General features: G+C 36.5%; 1 long non-coding RNA gene across 1 annotated transcript in view; it reads left to right on the top strand.

Moving 5' to 3' along the window:
- The window catches only part of LOC141491344 (uncharacterized), a 149,052-nt gene extending 127,621 nt beyond the window's left edge, over nt 1-21,431 (top strand). Inside the window, exons 4-5 of the long non-coding RNA XR_012469569.1 lie at nt 17,491-17,634; nt 20,748-21,431. This is a non-coding gene — a long non-coding RNA (uncharacterized LOC141491344). The remainder of the gene's footprint in view (nt 1-17,490; nt 17,635-20,747) is intronic.
- The last annotated feature ends 557 nt before the right edge of the window (nt 21,432-21,988 follow it).

The raw sequence follows: 21,988 nt of genomic DNA, 5'->3' as shown, positions 1-21,988 counted from the left end.
TGCTTAAAGAAATGCAAATTGAAACAACTGAAATGCTACCTCATACCTATCATATTGATTAACATAACAAAAAGTAAAAGGACAAATACTGCAGTGGTATGGAAAGATAGATACATTAATGTATAATACAATATATAATATTATAATATAATATAATAATGTAATATAATATAAGACATTAATTAATACATTAATGGATACATTAATATATTGGTGGAATTGTGAACTAGTTTTCCACTCTGGAGAACAATTTGTAACTATGCCTAAGGGGTTATAAAATTTTTCATACTCTTTGACCCCTAAATATCATTACTGGGTCTGTATCTCAAAAAGATAAAAGAAAAGGAAAGGTATCAAAATATTTCTATGAGCTCCTTTTGTGGTGGCAAAGAATTAGATATCGAGGGGATGCCCATCAATTAGAGAATGTCAAAATAATTTTAATTTATAAATGTGATAGAATACTGTTATGCTGTAAGAAATGATGATCAATAACTTTTGATCCAGCAATATCAATACTAGGTCTATATCTCAACGAAATCATTTTTTTTTAAAAAAATGGGAAATGTCCCCCATGTTCAAAAATATTTGTAGCAGCCCTTTTTATAGTATCAAAGAATTGAAAATTGAGAGGATGCCCATCAGTTGGGGAATGACTGAACAAGTTATGGTATATGAATGTTAGAGTACTATTATTCTATGAGAAAATGTGAATGGCCAGATTGTAGAGAAGCATGGAAAGAATTAGACAAATTGCTGCTGAGCAAAGAGAGCAGAGAACACCAAGAGAAAACATCAACACTGAGGGTTGATCAACTATGATGGGTGCACTTCCTCTCAGCAGTTCAGAGAGCTATGACAATCCTGGAAGACCTGTTATGGTAAATACCATCCACATTCATAGGAATAAAAGAAAAACTATTTTTTTAAAAAAGCGCAGAATCTGCATGAACACTATATTCACTTATTTTTTTTTAATTTTGCTTGTTCTTATTTCATGGTTTTCTTTCTTTTTCTTTAGTCCGAATTCCTCATAGACAAAATGACTAAGATGTAAACATGTTAAGCATAGATATATGCACAATGTTCACTAGACTGTTTGTCGTTGAGGGAATGGGGAGTAGAAAGGAAGAATGGTGGAAAATTGTCTAACTTATAAATATGAAAGTGGATGAATGTTGAAAAACTTTCATATCATGCAATTAGAAACATAAAGTAAAATGCCAATCAAAACATGGTTTCAGAAAATCCTGGGAAGACATTTAAATTGATTAAGTTTTAAGTGAGTAAAACAAGGAGAATTGCTGATACGATGTTTTTAGCAATATTATAAAAATGACCAATCATGAAAGACTTACTCTGATCAGGACAATGGTTCCAAAGGACTATTAATGAAAAAAGATAGCTCGCCAGAGAGAGAGAGAGAGAGAGCTGTTGAGCTCTGAGTGAAGATTATACTTTTTTTTTCACTTTCTTTATTCTGTTTGATTTTTTTGCAACATTACTTTATATGAAAATATTTTACAAGGCTTTATACATATAATTGATATATTACTTGCTTCTCAATGGGTAAATGTAAGGCTTCAGGGAAGGAAGGAATTTAGAATTCAAAATATCAAAAAAAAAAGTTGAAAATGAATAAAATAAGATAATTGTATTTTAAAATATGTTAAAATTTGATTTATGTGCCCCAGTGCTTTAGTAGATTCCCATTCAAAACAAAACTTTAATCCACAGGCCTACACCATTTCTGTCTAAAAACATAGACCAGTGATTCCTCTAGTATTTCTGACTCCAGGCCCAAAACACATAGTTCCTGGCACACAGTGGGCAATAAATGTTTGTTACTTTACCTCCCCTGTAGGGCAACTTGGTGGTTCAGTGGTAGGATACTGGTCCTAGAGCCAAAAAGACTTTTACTTCCCCTACTCTTTTCATTTATCTACTTATTGATTTACAGACTTTTACATTTACATTTGATCCTTTGGAAATTAGGATTATTTGTGTATTCTTAATCTTCTTTTGTAGGTCAAATACCTGGCATATTGTAGACACTTAAAAATACTTGTTGCTTCATTAGCTTGCAGATGATATGAAGGTAAGAGAGAAAATGTCCTGGATGAAATAAATGAAATTCCAAATTGCCTCCATAGGATAAAATGGTAGTCTAAATTTCATAAAATGGCATATAATGAGAAAATGTATCAAGAATAGGCTAAAAGGAGTGGCTAGGGGGCACAGTGGATAGAGCACTGACCCTGAAGTCAGGAGTACCTGAGTTCAAAACCCACCTTAGACATTTAATAATTACCTAGCTGTGTGGCCTTGGGCAAGCCACTTAACCCCATTGCCTTGCAAAAAAAAAAAAAAAAAAAACTAAAAAAAATAGAATAGGCTAAAAGAATAGCAACATTGTAGAAAAGGTATTGGCAAATTGAAGCAAATTCATTAGAATGCTGAGAGTACTAGCAGCTATTAAATAAAAATTTCTCTTGAAATCACTAGTAATATTTGTTCTGGAGGGAAATGGGACAAAAGGGGCATATAACATATTTCTCCAAGAATCTGAATAACTATCATATAGATGAAGGATTAAATTAGTTTTGCTTTACCCCAACCAGAAAAAAACTAAAAGTGATGATTGGAAGGAGGAAAAATGTAGAAGTCTTATTGAAAGCCTTCCAACAGTGGACAAATAATCAATGATCAGGATAGGAGACACGATGTTTAGAGCAACTGGCCCTGGAGTCAAAGGACAAAATAACCACTTATCAGTGTTGTAATATGAAATGTTCTTTTTCATGTATGTGTTAAATTATATGATGTCACAACTTTGGAGATTCTACAGTTCTACTACACAGGTGAATTAGACTTGAAAGAAAAGAATAATTTGGCAATAATGATCATTAATTTAATTAATGGTGAACCAACTTTACTTTGTTTGCCCTGATGGTTTTTATTCACTACTATTTAGTTCATTTTAATTATCTAATATGCCCCAGGGTGATAAATAAAATTAGAAATTAAATTTCTAACAGGAGAGATTTGCTTTTGCAGAGACCTTGATTTGGGTAGTCAAAAAGTTACTACTTAACTATCTAACAATGCAAGGTTTTATGAAAACAGAAGGAACCAATAATGCAGAAAGTATTAAATATTTCTGAAAGTTAAGATAAATTTACAACATAAATTTTTTCAAATTATCACTAAGATTTTAATTGGTTGCTTAGATAGCTATCATGAAGTCCAGGGTAGATAAAGAAAGTTTTCATCTTAGCCTTCTATGAGGGTCCAGACAATATACACTGAGCTTTGGGAGATCTGGATACTAAGTCTCAGTTTCCAGCCTTACATGGCATTGAACAAGTCCCTAAATCTTTCTTACCTCTCTGTTCAGAAGCCAACTATAAGAGGCTTCTTTGCAGACTTGCAAAAGGATGTGGTAAGAATAGAAAAGAGAGCCAGATTCTCTCAGTGTATAAATTATTCCCTAGGAGTATGTTAGGCAGTTTTAAAAGCTGCACAAACACTTCCAGGATACTAGGGTGCCAGTTAGAGCAATGATTGATCATTTACCTATCAGTAACATACAATTAAAGTTTTTCTTTGGCTACTGTTAATTCAAGTTCCATATGGGAAGGGGGATTTTAGGGAAAGAGAACCAAAAAAGAGAGGTAAGGGACACTGAGTACAGAATTACAATACAAGCCTCATATCCTCCTAAGGTCCCCCACTATTTTTAGGATGAATTCCAGTGTGAAACCAGATGTTCTTCTTCTACACTCTTGATAAATATCCCTTTTAAAAATCTCTTCTCAGTAAAAACTTTATTTTTATTGAACAATCTCACCCACCCATTTCTTCTGTAAAAAAGGCTTAAAAATTAGATTGTTCAGGCTGTCTATCCATCAGTGACTATTTATTTGTTGAATATTTACTGTGAGTCTTGCATTGTATGTGGGAACCCAAGGGGAAATGTAAAATGTATGTTCGGTATCTAATCAGGAATTTCTTTTCAGTGTTTTGCTACAAAGTGATTCTGACTTGGGTTCCACATTCCAGTTATCTTTTCTACTTAACCAAAATTCAAACAATACAAAACAAAACAAACAGCATAAATACTGGACAATGTCTTGTTAATGTATAAATAAAATATATTATTTATACCTCATGATTATGTAAATATTCCCAAAAGCTGAACTAGCCTTGGCAATGGTTAAGTCAAACTTTTCATCTATGTAGACATCCATGAAAAATATGCCACGGTAAATGAACTTATCCGCAACATTCAAATTTCTCCATTTGCAATAACCAATGGTCCCCTAGATGAATGATATGCTGCTGGGTGGTGAAGAACCTTTGTTTTTTGGATGTTGATTGTCTGGTCAAAATTAGAAGTTCTGAAAGTGTGGAAGAGAAGAGGTAATTTGACTCCTTACCAAACTGAAGATCTACAGAGCCATTGTGATGGCTTCATCCTTGTATCCCTGTAAAACCTGGATAGTCTAGCAGCACCATGCCAGAAAATTGAACTACTTGCATTTGAATTGTCTTAGGAAGATTCTGAAAATGACTAGTAAGATAAGGTACCAGACACTGAGGTCGTTTCAGAAGCTGAACTGGTAAGCATTCAAACTCTAAAGCAGAGAGCACAAATCTGATGGCTGGTCAAATGTATATTTAACTAAAGAGACTATTTATAGAGAACAAACATAAAGTGCTGACACAAAGATCAGAAGAAGTGACGCAAGGATACTCTCCAGATCTCTCTGGAGAACTTTAGTATTGATTGTGAGAGAGAGAATTCTGAGATAGGACCACACAGAATGGCATACCATCATCAAAAAAAAGTTCTATCCTCTATGAACAAAGCAGAATCACAAAAGCACAAAGGAATTATGAAATGTATAAATCTAGAGACATCTCCATCCCAAATGTTCAGATGGACTATTGTGGTAGAGCCTTCTGAGCTCAGAGTATACTGATCAACAACAGTCAAACACAATGTACCTTGACTCCAATATTGTGATATCCAATTTGGGTAAGAAGAATGAACCACAATGCAGATATATTCGAAGAAAAAAGTTAGGGTTCAGTTGAATTAAATAAGCATTTAAATATCTATTATATACAGAGTACTTTATTAAATAAATATTGTAGGAGTGGCTAGGTGGTGTAGTGGATACAGCACCGGCCTTGGAGTCAGAAGTACCTGGGTTCAAATCTGGTCTCAGACACTTCATAATTACCTAGCTGTGTGGCCTTAGGCAAGCCACTTAACCCCTTTTGCCTTGCAAAAACCTAAAAATAAATAAACAAACAAATAAATGAATGAATAAATAGATGAATGAATGAATGAATGAATAAATAAATAAATAAATAAATAAATAAATATTGTAGTATCTTGTAAAGAGGGAGAACCACCTCAGTATCTAAATTTTTTGACAAAGAAAGCATAATTGTGGAATGGAATGTGTTATGTGATGAAATGCATTGGAGATGCATAATGTTAGAATTTAAGAGTTCAAACCCAATCAGTTAAGCAGCACATAATGCACTGAAATTGGAACCAGAAAAATCTTGGTTTCAGTTTTACTTGAGGCATTAGCTAGGTAATTTTAAACAAGCCATAACTTCTCTATCTCAGAGTCCTCAAACGGAAAATAATAGCACCTGTTCTACACAGTTTACTCATGCATTTCCTATGAAGCTCAAGTAAGATTTTATATATAAATATATATACATTATCCATGTAAGCATTAAAGTTTATATAAATGTTAGCTAATACTATTAATATCATTAGTCAGTCATTAAATATTTATTAAGTGCCTATTATGTGTCAGACACTATGTGATATAATTACATGGGATACAAAGAAAACCAAAAGACAGTCACAATCCTTAAGGAGCTAATAGTCAAGTGGGGGAGTAGGAAGAGATCATGCCAACAACTATGTACAAAAAAACCCAAGATGATGTAAATTTGAAAAAATCAACAGAGGTAAGACAATAGAATTAAAGAGAGATTGGAAGAAGGGATCGAGTCTTAGGAGCTCTCTGATAAAATTCATCAGCTAAGGACTCTAACTAAACTTTCGAGAGACAGAACCCACAAAGGGACCCAGTGAGGCAGTTCTCCTACTCAAGGTAACCTGGAAAAGAGCAGAAAGGCTCTGCTCCCCAGGATAGGACAGGCGGCCTGCCAGAGGGGTGGCCCGCCAGAGCCAAAGAACTTCAGCCTCCCGGAGGCAGCCCCAGGGTGCTGGGAGTCTCAGCTCACAGCAGCGGGGGAGTCCCCTGAGCTGCACCCCGAGGAGCACTGGGCACAAACTGGGGGCACAGCAGGGGACCTCTGCCAGAGAGAGCACATGGAGCCCAGCCCTCAGGGCACACAGCCAGCAGCTTGGTCTTTCCCCAGCCCTGATCCAGGAAACAGAAGCAGGCTGAGCAGGTAAGCAGGAGCCCCCAGGGCATGAGCCCATTGAACTGAGGGAGGGGAGTGAAGAGAGACTGCAGAGCTCTGTCCTCTGCCTCTGGAACAGAACTCTGGGGCTCTGACCACATTCAGATCCTGATCACAGTCTAGGCCCCCCCATAGAACAGCAAGGGCCCCCCCCACCTCAGCCCCGTGGCAGAGGGAGGTACTTATGGTCTTTCACAGACCAGGAGGGAGGACAGAGCCTCACACACTGAGACCCTTGTGGGACTGTCCCAAAAGCTCAGGAAGCACCCCCAAACCAGGCCCAGGCTGGGAAAATGAGCAAGCAAAGAAATAAAAAGGAAGACTATTGAGAAATATTTTGCAAATGAGCCCAAGAAGGATCAAAATACTCAGTCTGAAGATGAAGAAGCACAAGCTCCTGCATCTAAAGACTCCAAGAAAAACAGAAATTGGGCTCAGGTTATGACAGAGCTCAAAAAAGACTTTGAAAATGAAATGAGGGAGTTTGAAGAAAAACTGGGAAAAGAAAGGAGAGAGATGCAGGAAAAACATGAAAATGAAGTCAGCAGCTTAGTCAAGGAAATCCAAAAAAATGCTGAAGAAAATAGCATGCTAAAAACCAGCTTAGGTCAAATGGATAAAACAGTTCAAAAAGTTATTGAGGAGAAGAATGCTTTTAAAAGCAAAATTGGCCAGATGGAAAAAGAGATAAGAAAACTCTCTGAGGAGAACAAATCCTTCAGACAAAGAATAGAATTCAGGGAGATTGATGAATTTAACAGAAATCAGGAATCAATACTTCAAAGCAAAAAAAATGAAAAATTAGAAGAAAATGTGCAATATCTCATTGAAAAAACAACTGATATGGAAAACAGACTTAGGAAAGATAATTTAAAAATTATTGGAATACCTGAAAGTCATGATCAGGAAAAGAGCCTTGACATCATTTTCAAAGAATTACTACAGGAAAATTGCCCTGATATTCTAGAAGCAGAGGGCAAAATAGAAATGGAGAGAATCCACCGATCCCCCCCGAGAAAGAGATGCCAAAAAACCAACCCCTGGGAACATTATAGCCAAGTTCCAGAACTCCCAAGTCAAAGAGAAAATATTACAAGCAGCCAGAAAGACACAGTTGAAATATCGTGGAGCTGTAGTCAGGATCACACAGGACTTAGCAGCAGCTACATTGGAAGCTCATAGGGCTTGGAATACAACATACCAGAAGGCAAAAGAGCTTAGAATGCAGCCAAGAATGAACTACCCAGCAAGGCTGAATGTCCTCTTCCAGGGAAAAAGATGGACTTTCAATGAACCAGGGGAATTTCAAATGTTCCATTTGGAATGGCCAGAGCTGAACAGAAGGTTTGATCTTCAGATACAGGACTCAGGTGAAGCATGGAGATTGGAGGAGAGGGGGGAAGGAAATATGAGGGACATAATGAGGATGAACTGCATGTATTCCTGCATAGAAAAATGGCACTGATAATACTCATATGAACCTTCTCAGTTAATAGAGCAGGTAGAGAGAGCTTTTATAGTTGAAGTACAGGAGAAAGCTGAATTCGAAGATAAAATATGGTGTAAAAATGGAGTCAATAGAAAAAAAGGGAAATGGAATGGGAGAAAGAAAAAGGAGAGGAGGGAATAGGTCAAGATATTTCACGTAAGACTTTTTTTTATTACAATGAGCTATTGCAATGATATGGAAGTGGGGAGGCAAGGGGGAATGAGGGAACCTTTGCTCTCATCAGAGATGGCTAGGAGAGGAAACAGCATATATATTCAATGGGGTATAGACATCTGGAGTAAGAAGGAGTGGGGAGCAGGGGGGAAGGGGTGGGGATGTGAATAAAGGAGGAGAGGATGGACCATGGGGGGGAGAGTGGCCAGATATAACACATTTTCTTTCTTACTTCTTGCAAGGGGCTGGGATTGGAAGGCCTGCCCAGGACCACAGGGCCAGGTGGATTCTGGGCCTAAGGGGTGGTATGGGGGCTCAGGGCTTCTTGGCCCCAGGACCAGGGATCTCTCTGCTGCACCACTCAGCGACCCTACAGCAGAGTCGGAGTGAAAGGAGAGAGAAAATATAGTACATGGTAGTGGAGAAATAAGAAAGGAGGGAGCTGCGATCAGCAATGGCAACAGTGGAAAAATATGGAAATAACTTTTGTGATGGACTTATCATAAAGAATGAGATCCACCCCCCAAAAATAAGAGAGAGATTGGGAAACACTTTCTGTAGAAAATAAGATTTTAGCTGAGACTTAAAAGAAGCAGAATGTAAAGTTAAGAAGAAAGAATATTAAAGATATTAGGAACAACAACTAGCAAAAATGTTGTTCTGGTTTGCCTTGTGTAAGGAACAGAAAGGAGGGCAGGATCACTGAATCCATTTAGGGATGGCAGGAGTTGGGGGAAGGGGAGGAATGGGGCAAAGAAGGAGTGTTAGAGAGCCACAAGAGTTTGTTTAAGGTGGGGGTGAAATGGTCAGACTTGCAATTTAGGAAGATTATTTTTGAAAGCTGAGTGGTGGATGACCTAGAGTGAGGAGAAAGCAATTGTTCAGGCCTAAGGGTGATGATGACTTTCATTGGGATGCTATCAGTGTTAGAGGACAGAAGGTGATATAAAAGTGATACATGACGAATATGTGTGTGAGAATGTATGTGTCTGTGTGTGTGTCCGCATGTGATAGCTGGGCCAAAGTTGAGATCCAGTATCAACTATTAAATGTTGAATGGGATCAGGGGTCAGAATGGCTGAATTTTATGTTAGTAACCTTCCTAATTAAAGATCAGACTTCAGGAGATCCCATGGTGCCTTGTGTAAAGAGCAGCAGAGCATGGCCAACAGATTCAGAGTCAGGCAGAAAAGAATTCTGTTCTAGATTTTAAGAGTTGCCAAATGAAGAATCATTAAACTACAATGTGGCCTCTGATAAACCACTTGTTATGTCATCAAAAGTAGCTAATTTTAGCTTAGCCCCTCTCTTCCCCCATCCTTCAAAATACTGATAAAATGGTATGATCTCTATCAAGGATCAACCACAAATTACCCAAAATCTTCTGTCAATTTAAATTCTTAATAAAAATTTAAAAATCATTATGATGATATTCAAACATGACAAATTTTATAGCAATACAAATGAAGATGCATTTAGATATTCTTATCACATATCGTCAGAGCCCAACCATAAACAAACCTCAATTATACACTGGAAGAACCTGGTTGAGTATTCTGTGTATTTCAGAGAAAATATTATAAATGAAGATAATTACCAGAATTGATAGATATGCTTGTGTCATAATTTATAATACTGAAAAGAATATCCACCTGGATCAAATCAAAGACCTCTTGGTTACAAGATTTACTATGAATAGTTCTCAAGCATATATCTCAACTCAAGTCTAGTTGACTCCTAAGTTATTTTCCAACTCCGAAATACAGAAATTTTGTACTAGTATTAGTATTAAAGTATCTGAGACAGGGTGTCATTTAAGAAGAGAATCAATTAAACTGAAGAGAGTTAAGGAGCTAGAAGTATCATGCAGTATCAAAGAAGCCGTGTAGGAAGTTCACAAAATGAGTTTGCCAACAGTCAAATCAAGAAGTCATCAATCTATTAAGTTACTTAATTTTAAAAGGGACAAAAAATTCTTAGCACTTAAAGATTTTACAGTTAATTTTATACATTTTATGCATATTAATTTAATACAAATTAATGTTTAATACAACATAGCACCAACTGTGCACAAAGAATTTCAGAGGGAAGGTATTAAGAACAGAGACAACTGGAAAAGGCTTCTAGCAAAAATAGTAGAATTTTCTCTCACTTGAGGGAAGTCAAGGAAGTCAGAAGGGAGACTGAGGGGAGACAGCTTTTTAGATACTGAGAATAATCAATAAAAATACATGAAGTCAAGAGATGGTTCCATGGGTATGGAACAACAAGGAGGCCAGGGTCACCTGAATTCAGATGATGTGGAAGGGAGTTAAGTTTAAGGAGGCTACAGAGACAGAAGTCAAATCATGAAGGGCCTTAAAAGTCTAGCAAAGGATTTTATATTTAATCCTAAAGGTAATGGAATGTATTATAGTTTTCTGAAGTTTTTCATCACAGTGGGGCAAACCAATGTCTCCTGCTGAATGCCTATAAAATTTTTTCATTTTAAAAATATATTTAGGGCGGCTAGGTGGCACAGTGGATAGAGCACCTGCCCTGGAGTCAGGAGTGCCTGAGTTTAAATCTGGCCTCCGACACTTAATAATTACCTAGCTGTGTGGCCTTGGGCAAGCCACTTAACCCCATTGCCTTGCAAAAAAAAAAAAAACTAACTAAAATAAGTACAGTAAAAATAGATTTATTGCAGAGTTAGGAAATAATATACTAAAAATGTATACTATGATGGAGAATTATATCTTCTTGTTGTTTAATTGTTTTACAATTCTATTTAACTCTTCAGAACCCTATTTGAGGTTTTCTTGGCAAAGTTCTTTCAGCAATTCATTTTAAATATGAGGAAAGAGAAGTAAACAGGATTGACTTGTCCAGAGTCTCACAGCTAGAAAGTGCCTGAGGTGGGATTTGAATGCAGGAAGATGAGTTTTCCTGACCCCAGGGCCAGCACTCTATTCATTGCATCATCTAGTTGCCCACATATGGAGTATATCTTACCTAGTATAAATTCTAAGTGATTCCAAAACTTGAAAGACTAGAAAATTAAAGAGAACTGAATTTATATTCAAAAAGTCAGTTTGAATTCTATGTCTGCAACCTGAGAATCATTCCATTTATTCAGGTCTTTTGGTCATCTGAAAAAATAGAGGTTTGGAGGGTATTGTCTAAAACTGAGGTCTAACTTTGATGATTCTATGATCCCATGTAAGAATGTTTCTGCCTTGTTATATAGCTGGAGGGTTCTTTAACAATTCAAAATTAATAATTACCTTATAATGTTTAAATGATTAAATTATGGTGATCAAATTCATGATAAAAACCAAGGAACTCAGTTGCAATGATATATCTGAAGGATTTTAGAGTAAATGATTTATAAATCATAAATTTGATTTAAATTTTTTCATCCTTTTAATTTTTTAAAGTAAAATTGTACTGATATATTTTGTTTCTATGCTAAATATATTTCCAAGGGAACTGATTTATTTTTAATCTGTGAAACTTTTAAGTACAGTAAAAGTTTCAAGGGTAATAGCTCTATATACATATATATATATATATATATATATATATATATATATATATATATATATATATATATATATATATATATATATATATATATATATATATATATATACCACAGTGTGGTAAAGGGTTTTTTTTGGCGGGGAGCTTTCAATTAACCTATTTATTTCTCAAGGAGATGGGTTCATTGAAATTATGACTTTCAGCTGCTTGAATTTTATTGATCATGTATTCTCACTATCCAATTTAGCTACTCTTAGACTTTCAAACAAGCGGTTATCTGAAACCTCTGCTATTTATTCACAATTTGATATTGGGCAAATCATTCTACCTTTCAGGGTTTTCGTTTCCTCCTCTATAGAATTAGAAGGTTGCATTAGATGGCTAAGATTACTTTCAAATCTAAATCTATGATTTCATAATAATTTTTTACTATACTATACCCCCATCCAACCAGAAATATTGTGCTTCCAAAAAGATTCACACCAATATAATTTTGAGTAAATGTTTTAGAACCTTTTTTGTTTGTATAGCAACTCCCATACACAATTCAGGGAAAAGTGTTGTATATTTTTTCCAAATTCACTGTAATCAAACCATTGTGCAATATGATTTTTTTTAAAAAATGAAGGACATTTTTCCATCTAAAATTATGGTTAGTATATTTCTATTGCTGATTTTATCATATCATTTAAAAGTTGAAATTTAATCTTTTTATACGAAGACTTATAGAATCAAAGATTTATAGTTGCATGGTACCTAAGAGATCATCAGTCATTTTACAAATGAGGAAACTGAGGAGTAGTTATCTAGATAAGGGACTTAACTCAATGTCACACAAATAATGATAGACCCAAGATTTGAATCCATATTTTCTGCCATTTTATTCCTTAAGTCTTATTATTCTTCATGATTATGGATTTAATATGACTTGATTTTATTTAATATATTTCTATTCGATATAAGTTCAAGATCATAGTGACCATCACACATTGATTACATTATATGAATTAATATTTTATTTTGAGGGACAAATTTAATTCCTTGAATTGCAGAAAAGCATTAAAATGAACCATCCATCATGTTGCTTGTTATATAGTAAATTTTTCCTCATTTAACTCTATTTAGGATGGTTCAACAAGTTTTTTCATTACTTATTATGCAGAAGGTGTTGTATTTTTTCCACTGCAGTTACATAAAGTTTGGAAGAAATTTTAAGACTCCCATCACAAATTCAGACTTTGACCACTTTTGTTGAGGACCACATAATCCTATTCATAAAATAAATTTAATAGAAATGCTTTATTATTAGCATATCATATTTGCATATTACATAAATATAATATTATTTGCATATACAATTGACATCATGTTTGTATCACATAGGATATATGCTATATGTAGGATATATGTTTATATATTTGTTTTCTTATTTTAATTCAGTGACTAAGGTCAATAATGAAAATATTTCAGACATTTGAGTTACTATTTAGATACTTCAGCCATTCAATAGAAGTTATTTTCATAGGAAATTCCTGATTACATTGAGATGCAAAAAATATGGATTGTTGAACAAGAGAAGAAATCAGTTATAATTTTCTTAACCTCAAATTATTAATATTTTAAAAATTAAATATTAGTCAAGAAAGTCCAAAAATTTTCAATATTTTCATCAGCAATTTTCTTTTTTGACCCTCAAGGTTCATATTGATTCCTGTCATGTACCTTTCCAGCTTATTCATATAGTGTTCTTAGAACCAAAGCTATCTCTGAAAACCAAATAGATATGAATGTCTATAGGTATTATTTTATTTATCTAGCCTATTGCCTACTCTTTTTTCTTTTGGTTCTGATTACTACATATATACTTGTTCTAAACGATTTCTATCTTAAGCATTCAAGTCTTCTATTCTGACATTGTCAGTGTCTACTCATGTGTCTCTCCAGGTGAAACTAGAATATGACAGTATACGAATGAACACCTAGAAGATAAGATAAAACCTTTGGATTTTACCAGTCTGTACTTTAGAATACTAGGATGGATTCTATTTAATACTCCAAAGGGAAAAGACTTCAAATCACAGCCTAGTCAAAGCTGTTCAGTAGAATCAGCAGGATTTGCACTAAAATTTGGGTAACAGAACACTCTTACCATCCCTCTCATTCCCCTTATTGCTGCAGTAGATTTACTGTCACAACATATAAAATATAAAATAAAGCTATGATGCTTCCTTTTCTTCTTCCATATCTTATCCTCAGGCATTCTCCTTTTAACCCAAAAGGATCATGAGTTTGTCCACTACTCTAATTAACATCTTCAGCAAAATTAAAATTTATTGCTATTTTCATAGCAATTCTTTCCAGAGCTTTAGCTGAAAGAAAGAATAGTCTAAATGAATTTGTAGCCACCTCTTTTCTTCTACCATTTAGAAATCTAGACTATAGTTACCCTGAAGGTTGCTGTGTGTGAGTTCCTGATTCTTTCATTATAAAGTTTGATGATTGCATATTCATATACTTCCTGAGAATATTCTGGATTATTAAGTCAACAACTGTTCAAAGTATTTATTGAATAATAATGCTTTTCATACATTGTGGTAAATATTCTAACCCTGTAAAGGCTTATATCTGAAGAACATATTAGACTGAATTAAATTTAATTAACCTTACATAGATTCTTTTTTAGTACTTTAACATAACTGTAGTACAATTATTCAAATACATGTAAAATTTCATAATTTAAAATTATAAAGAAAAAGTTTATCTTAGTCCAAAAAGTTATTTTTCTTTTTAAAATAAAAAATGCAGAAATATCTTAAAATGAATGAGAGATATATCATAATTCCCCCAAAAGCTCAGATACTTTTTGTTAGAAATGCTTGATTTATTTACATTATTTATTTAATTGAATTGTTAAATATATTTTATTCTATTTAATTATATTCTGCTATAAATATCTGATCATTATGAAATTATTTGTTTATATTATCCTTACTAAGGATAAGGCATGAAAAGGACTTTGCATCTGTTTTCTCATTTGGGATTCAAAGAAATCCTGTGAAGTAGGTACTATTATTTTACAGGTAAGGAAACTGAGGATGAAAAAGGTTAAGTGACTTAGACAGAGTCTCAGAGTTATGTGCCTAAAGCAGAATTCAAATACAGATTTTCCTGATTTCAAGTTGTGCACCATCTATGGTATGCCTATCTTAAGACCTTCTGCCAATGCTCTATAATGTTGAGGCAATACGCCTAGAAGACTATTCCACTGTAGTAACAAGTCTGACATTTCCTACCAAATAGAAAAGGAAAAGAAAACATATCTCTCCTCTTAGGACCAGCTTAGGTAAGTCTAGAAGAGTTTATCATCAAATTATATTACTAAGAAATGAGTTTATATTGTTATCACATTGTTCATGAAGAAGGAACAACGTAGAACAAGCATTTATTAAGGGCATACTGTGAGACTGGAACTGTGCTAAGCACTTTATAAATATCATCTCATTTGATTTAAAGACCATTTACTAAAGTACAATGGAGTTATAATATGTAAAAGATTCTATGTATTTTATATTATATATATATAAATATATACTAGATTCTACATATTATAGAAAATAGTAACTAATATACTTTTATCTGGGGAAAGGGGAAACTACATGCTTCTACACAATCCTTCCCCCTTTCTATCTCTACGAATATTCAGACACAACAAAACATTCGCTTTTTTAAAAGCCAAAGCACATTTCAGAGTTCTAAGCAAAAAAAAGGGGGGGTACCATCATTTGAAAACAATATCTGGCAGTAGTTCTGACAGCTGGGGTCTAAGCCAGTTTCAGTGGCAAAACCCCTTCCTAAACCCTTGGCTGAGGTTTTAAAGTGAGAATGTGATATGCAAAATAAGAGGCATTAGTTAGAAAGAGAAGCAGGTTTCCCTCTGTATTTCTCTGCTCATTTCTGAGAATATACTTTTCCAAGTTGGCATCACTTTGCCAGAATTGAAATTTGAGGAGCAAATGAGATTGATAATATTAGAAAGTTGAGTGCTATGGTGAAAATTATACAGGATGTGTAGCAGAAAGATCTGAGTTTGATACTGGCTCTGTCATTTTATTACCCATGTGACTGTGGTTAAATCATTTAATTACCCTAAGCATTGCTTCCTCATCCCTAAAAGAAGGGATTTGGATGGATGACCTTTAAATCACCTTTCAGATCCTATTCTATGGTACTATGATCTTTGAACCTCTTCTTTCATCACTAATTGATTCTCATGCAATCTTTTTTTTTCCCATGACTTCAACTGTCACATTTTCAGAAATGACAATGTCAAGCCTTGACTATTATCCTGTAATCCAGTCCTGAATTTCTCACAGACTATAAGACATCCCTATCTAGATGTTTCACCATTCCTGCACACTCAACATATTCAAGTCAATGCCAATGACCTTTCCTCCTCCCCAAAATCTTGCTTCTTTTGACCAGTATTTCTAAATGGCACCACTATGTACCCAGTCTTCTATCTCCAAAACTGCATTCTGTTTGATTTTCCAACTCTTTCATCCAATCAGTTACCAAGGCTGTTTGCCCTCCTTTCTGTTTCTATTTCATCTCTCTAGGGTAGTTGCTCATAAGTAACTATCTACACTACTGTAATAGCCTCTCAAAATGTGGTCCCACTTCTACTCTAAACTATCTTTACTACCATTGCCCAGTTAATCTTTTCTATGTATAGAAATGAATTGCATACATCTTTGCTCAAAACTAATCAAAATATCCGTTTACTTACTGTTCTTGTAGCTAAGTCATTTCAGTAATGAGTGACTTTTCATGGACATTTTCATTTGGTATTTTCTTGGCAAAGATACTGAAGTAGTTTGCCATTTTCTTTTCTATCTGATTTTAAGATGAAGAAATGGGGTTGTGTCTTGCTCAGAGTCACACAGCTTGTAAGTTCCTGAGGTTGTATTTGAACTCAGGCCCTGACTCTGGGTCTGATACTTAATGCATTCAGTCACTTAGCTCTTATCTGTTGAGTAAACTTAAAACTTCTTTGTATCTAATTTAGAGCTATTCACAATCTCTTACCACAATAGCTCTTCAATCTTATCCTTATATTATTTCCATATATCTCCAACATTATCTCCAAAATATTTCCACATATAGCAAATGAGAGATTTTATTAAAATCATAAACATTAAATAAAATTGGCTTTTCTAATATATATATATAAACTATAGATAGATAGATAGATATTATCCTTGATAAGATAGTAATATAATTACTGTTTATGTCTCCTTTTCTACTAGTTTTTTTTTTCTTTTACATATTCAAAGTGAGTTCATAAGCAAAGGAAATCTTAACCATGGTCCACTATGTTGAAGAATTTTCTGAACTATTTTCTTTGTTTATTCATTATACTAATTATTTTCTAGTTCAACTTCCCTAAGAATTAGTGACAGATGGAGAGGTGGCACACCTCTGTAATATTTGCTCCTAAGGGAAGTTGAGGTAGGTAGGTCACTTGAATTCTAGAGTTTCTAAACTAAATCTCGTACTAATATGCCTAGTTTTTAGAAGTCAAGGGCCACTGGGCTAAGGATGTATGTACTAGCCTGTAAAGCAAGCCATATTTGGATCTGGAGGTGAGCTCCTTTAGTTATGGTTATGATACAACTTGCTTATTCCTTAAAACTTATGTAATCCTCAAATTTGTCCTGTAGCCGGATTTGCTCTATTATCCTATATATGAATTGCTGACAATTACAGACAACACATATTTGTATGCTGTATCTTCCTGCTGTCATTGCTACAAATAAACAGTATGAATTTTTTCCCTTCAGCTGTCCAGTTCATCTTTGGTCTTTTTGGATGGCAGAACCTGTTGGCAGGAGAGGAGCTCCTAAGATATAATTGGCATCGTTGGCAGGATTTGTCCCAGTACAGTATGAATGCTGAGAGAAGAATAAAGGGGTGACCAGAAACAAGTATGTGGTATAGGTAGCCACCATCCTGCCAACCTGGGTGCTGCATCAGGAATGGAGTACAGAGTTCAGATTCCCTCATCTCCTTGGCGAAGGCACTGGGTAGCTTTACTGAAACCATGAACTTGGCTGCTGCCTGAACTTAAGCCAAACTAGATCCAGTGATTCTCACTGTGGAATTAGAGGAGACGGGTACCCCATTTTTGCAGCTTGCCCATTCTAACCCAAAAAAATTAAGTCCCAGAAATCCCAAATACATGAAATGTCCCCCAAATCCCTCCCCCAGGTGGGGGAACATATCATCATGTGCCCCTATACACAGGCTGAGTTGGTGGAGTTGGGGTCCAAATCCAGTAGGACCATATGAAACAGCTTGAGTGAGTTTTGACCAGTGAGTTTTGGCTCTTCATCCATGTGGTAAAGGCCATGCTGAGAAGTCATACCCAGCTCCCTCTTCTGTTGCTTTCTGGGCAACAGAGTCACCAACACTCAACAGGATAAGTTACCAGGGAGAACACAATGAAATCACAGGCACACTACACTGTTTGGAGAAGGTGGCCATCATCTGCCTGCCACCATCCCCTTCGTTTCTCCAGTGTGACCTGTACCAGAAACTGGGGGTTTAGTAAAGTGGGCTTGCCTGGCCATGGTGTTTCATTGATGGTGTGTTCTTAACCAGTGATTTCCTTACAGATCTTTCTAAGGCCCCTCCTGCCCTGGTAGTCCATCTAACAAAATGTGGTTGGGTTTTTTTGATGAAGCCAAAGTCCAAGTATCTGTAATATTGACCAAATTCTTGTTTCCAGTCCCCTCCACTGTGAAGGAATAGCAAGATTTTGTGGGTTTGCTCAGTTACTGGTGGGCTTTTACACTACATTTGATCGAGGTCCAATGCCCATTATATAAGCTTATAAGGAAGGACTCCCATGGTAGTGAGGGGGGGGACAAGAAACATATGACCTTCAAGATTGCTAAGTGAAGTATACAAAAAGTCTAAGCACTAATGACCTTTGACATGCTCCAATCTTGAGACATGACTGTGCATGTCACCCCAGAAGACTTCAGATGAGATTTGAGGCAAAGAATGAAATGCCTGTGCCTACCAATCAGGTTCTGGTCACAAATATGGCCCAGGGTTGAAGCCAATTGGAGGGTATGTATATTTCTCTCTTAGCAACAGAGGTAGTCACAGGTACCAATCCAATCAGAGTTAGAACTATTTATCCCTTAATGAGCTGGGTGTAAGACTGTATCACCTGATCTGGTAGCAGTGTCACCCAGACACCCGCAATGGTGAAATGGGAGACATGTCTTTAACAGTGTGGAATACTGAACTAATTCCTCTTAACCAGTGATGTCCTTGCAGATTTTTCTAAGGCCACTACTGCCCTGGTAGTCTATCTAACAATGTGGTTGGGTTTTTTGATGAAGCCAAAGTCCAAGTAGACAAAGTCTTAGGCCAGGAACTACAAAACATTCTGGACCCAGTCACATAAGTTAATGGATGAGCAGCCCCACCCTCTGTGATAGAGGATGACATTGAACCCAGCCTTTATAAGACAGGTTTGGACATAGTCTTCCCTGAAGTTTGATATACAGAGGGGGGGTGAGTTCTGGTACTCCTGTGACATGGTCTATAGGAGCATTCCACCCAACAATCAAGACAATATTGTGGGAGACCAGCATAGAACAGAACAGCCAATGGGCCAAATAAAAAGTGGTACAGATGGTGGTCATGAATGGACCCTTCCTGTCATCATCTGTACTCAAAAACAGTTGGGGTGGTATACCAAGCACTGACTTGTGGATATCATGTGGAATGATCTTTGGGACATGTGACAGCTCACACTTTGCAATACCTGGGAAATGATGCCTTGGAAAAATCCCCTAGTTGGAGCAAGTAGGTATGTACAGAAATGCTTACCAGCACCTCTATGGACCTGCTATGGCATATTTTGCCAACAAATGATACTAAATGGACCTCTATATGGCAAGAAAATTGGCCTAGTAATAATCTGAACCAGAACTGACTAAATGGCTACACCAGAGGCTGGAATAAAGATTATATGAACTGTGGCCCAAGGGTGGTGCCAGCAATACCTGCCTGCTTTTTGCAGCAGCCTAAGAAGATAACCTTGAATCATGGACATATCCCACAAGGTGACAGCCTATTGCAGTGATGGAAGGTCGATTTCATAGGACCCCAACCAAGAAAGGTCCTAGGGGTACGCATTTACTGCTGTCAATGTGGATACTGGTCTTTTATTTGCACAGCCCACCACCACGCCTAATAAAAAGTCATACAAGGGCTAGAACATTTGAGTGTATACTATGGTCATCCCCTACAAGAAGAAAGTGATAGAGTTTAACTTTATAGGGTGTCTACTATGGGAATAGGCTGCTATCAATGATGTTTGGAAGCACCACACACTATATACCATTCAATCCTCAAGCATCTGGACTTACAGAATGGTACAATAGACTTCTGAAACAGGACCTCAAAGATGAGAAGAATACCTTTAAAGGATGGGATCTACCTATGGATCATTTTATACACTTTCAATGAATACCCTCAACAGGATTACCCATCCCTGCAGAGGCAATAACTCATCAAATTCTAGTGTCATTACGTATTCAGATTGTTTCTTAGTACCTTTCACTAACCCCACAGTAGGGTAGATGAACAACTTCTTATTACCAGTTTTGCCCTCTTAGCACCTGGGGTGATGGTTGACCAGTTCTGGTCATGGGACCCAATGCAAACAGGCAAGCACTGGGTAATCCTTGTAGCCCCAAGGGGTCAAGGGCTGTTGGTAAACCCCTTGGGTAGTAACACCACTTCCCCCCACCTTACATGTTAGGCTTCCTGAAGGGCAGGATGAGATCAAGAGGGGCCAGAGGGGGTTCTATTTATGACCAGTACCCATAAGGTCAGAGACCCTGCACCTATAGGTGCCTGCATCCTAGGTCTTGGGAAAAGCTGTATGGTATACATACCCAGGGTGGGCCCCTATTCCTGTTGTTGTTTTGTCAAATGGAAAACAGCCTGTATCTTTTGGAGGGGTGGGATTTGCCTATGATTGTTCCTATAATGCATTTGTCTTTTTTGTATCTAGATTGTGCTTTGCCAGAATCCTGGTGGATTGGACCATACATATGCCTCCGCAACGAGCCACTCTTTCTTTTGGGTAGTACAGAAATGATCACCAACACCTCAATGGACTTGCTATGGAATATTTTGCCAGAAAATGATACTGAATGGAACTGCATATGACAAGGAAATTGGCCTGGTAATAATCTGAAAGACACATGGTCTAAAATCAAATTGGTAGCTATGGCCACTTAAACACCTCTTCCCCTCTTGCCAATTATTCCATTTGGGATGGACTTATCTGGCTCACCACCAAGGCTATTGAAATGTGGATCCCAGTTTGTCAGTGTCTTGGAAAAAATCTAGGACAATACACATGTGAGATGGACTCCTCTGAACCTGTGTAAAACTTTAATAAAGGTGACTAACTCAGGTTGGAGCCACCTGTTCCATGGGGGAAGGGAGGTCCTCTGGATTTGTAGGTCATACTGGTCTTTTTAACTGAACCTGGTGGACTACATGAGGATGCCCTTATTTTCCTACTTGTTATAAAAGACTTCCAGACACACCAACCAATTGGTATGATTTTTTATACTCCACACAAGCTGGTGGTCTGATCCTGTTGCCTTGTTAAGACTCTAGGCAGCTACCAGTGTGACCCAACAAGAATTTCCTTTTCTTGATGCCTTCACTGCTCAAGCCTTGAACAGTACCCACCAAGACTTGTCCTGTTAAATGAGGAGCTCTACCAGATCTGGAAAGTGCTGCTAGAAAATGGCATGGTCCTGGAAATCTAGACTGCAATTTAGGAAGGGGGATTAGGGGAGGAGTGAGGTCTGTACTTTGGTTCATGCTGTTTGCCATGTGATCTGATAACTGCATCACCCTAGCCCTCTCACCACTACATGCTCAAATAGACTATAGACTCTTGGTTTCATGATCCTTTGAGTGAATGGTGGGCCAAGCTTGCCCACCATTGGAAGGTGTTCTTGCTCACTTTGATCTGTATAATACTGCTTGTAGTTTGTGGATGGTGTGCATTATATTGTTGTTGTGGACATCCCAGAAAACGAAAAAGGCCCTTTGTGTGCCTGTGATATAAGGTAATCCAAAGGATGCAGTATAAAGCAAGCCATATGTGGCCACATGTAAATTCCATATTTGGGTCCATGAATTCCCTTAGTCATAGTTATACATTTGTTTAGTTAGTCCTTAAGACTATTATAATCCTTAGATTTGGCCTGAAGCTGGCTTTTCTATTCCCCT

Source organism: Macrotis lagotis, chromosome 6, assembly GCF_037893015.1.
Source record: "Macrotis lagotis isolate mMagLag1 chromosome 6, bilby.v1.9.chrom.fasta, whole genome shotgun sequence".
In the NCBI taxonomy this organism is placed as follows: domain Eukaryota; kingdom Metazoa; phylum Chordata; class Mammalia; order Peramelemorphia; family Peramelidae; genus Macrotis; species Macrotis lagotis.
Note: the sequence above shows the minus strand (reverse complement) of the source record. Positions and strands in the feature narration are given on the sequence as shown.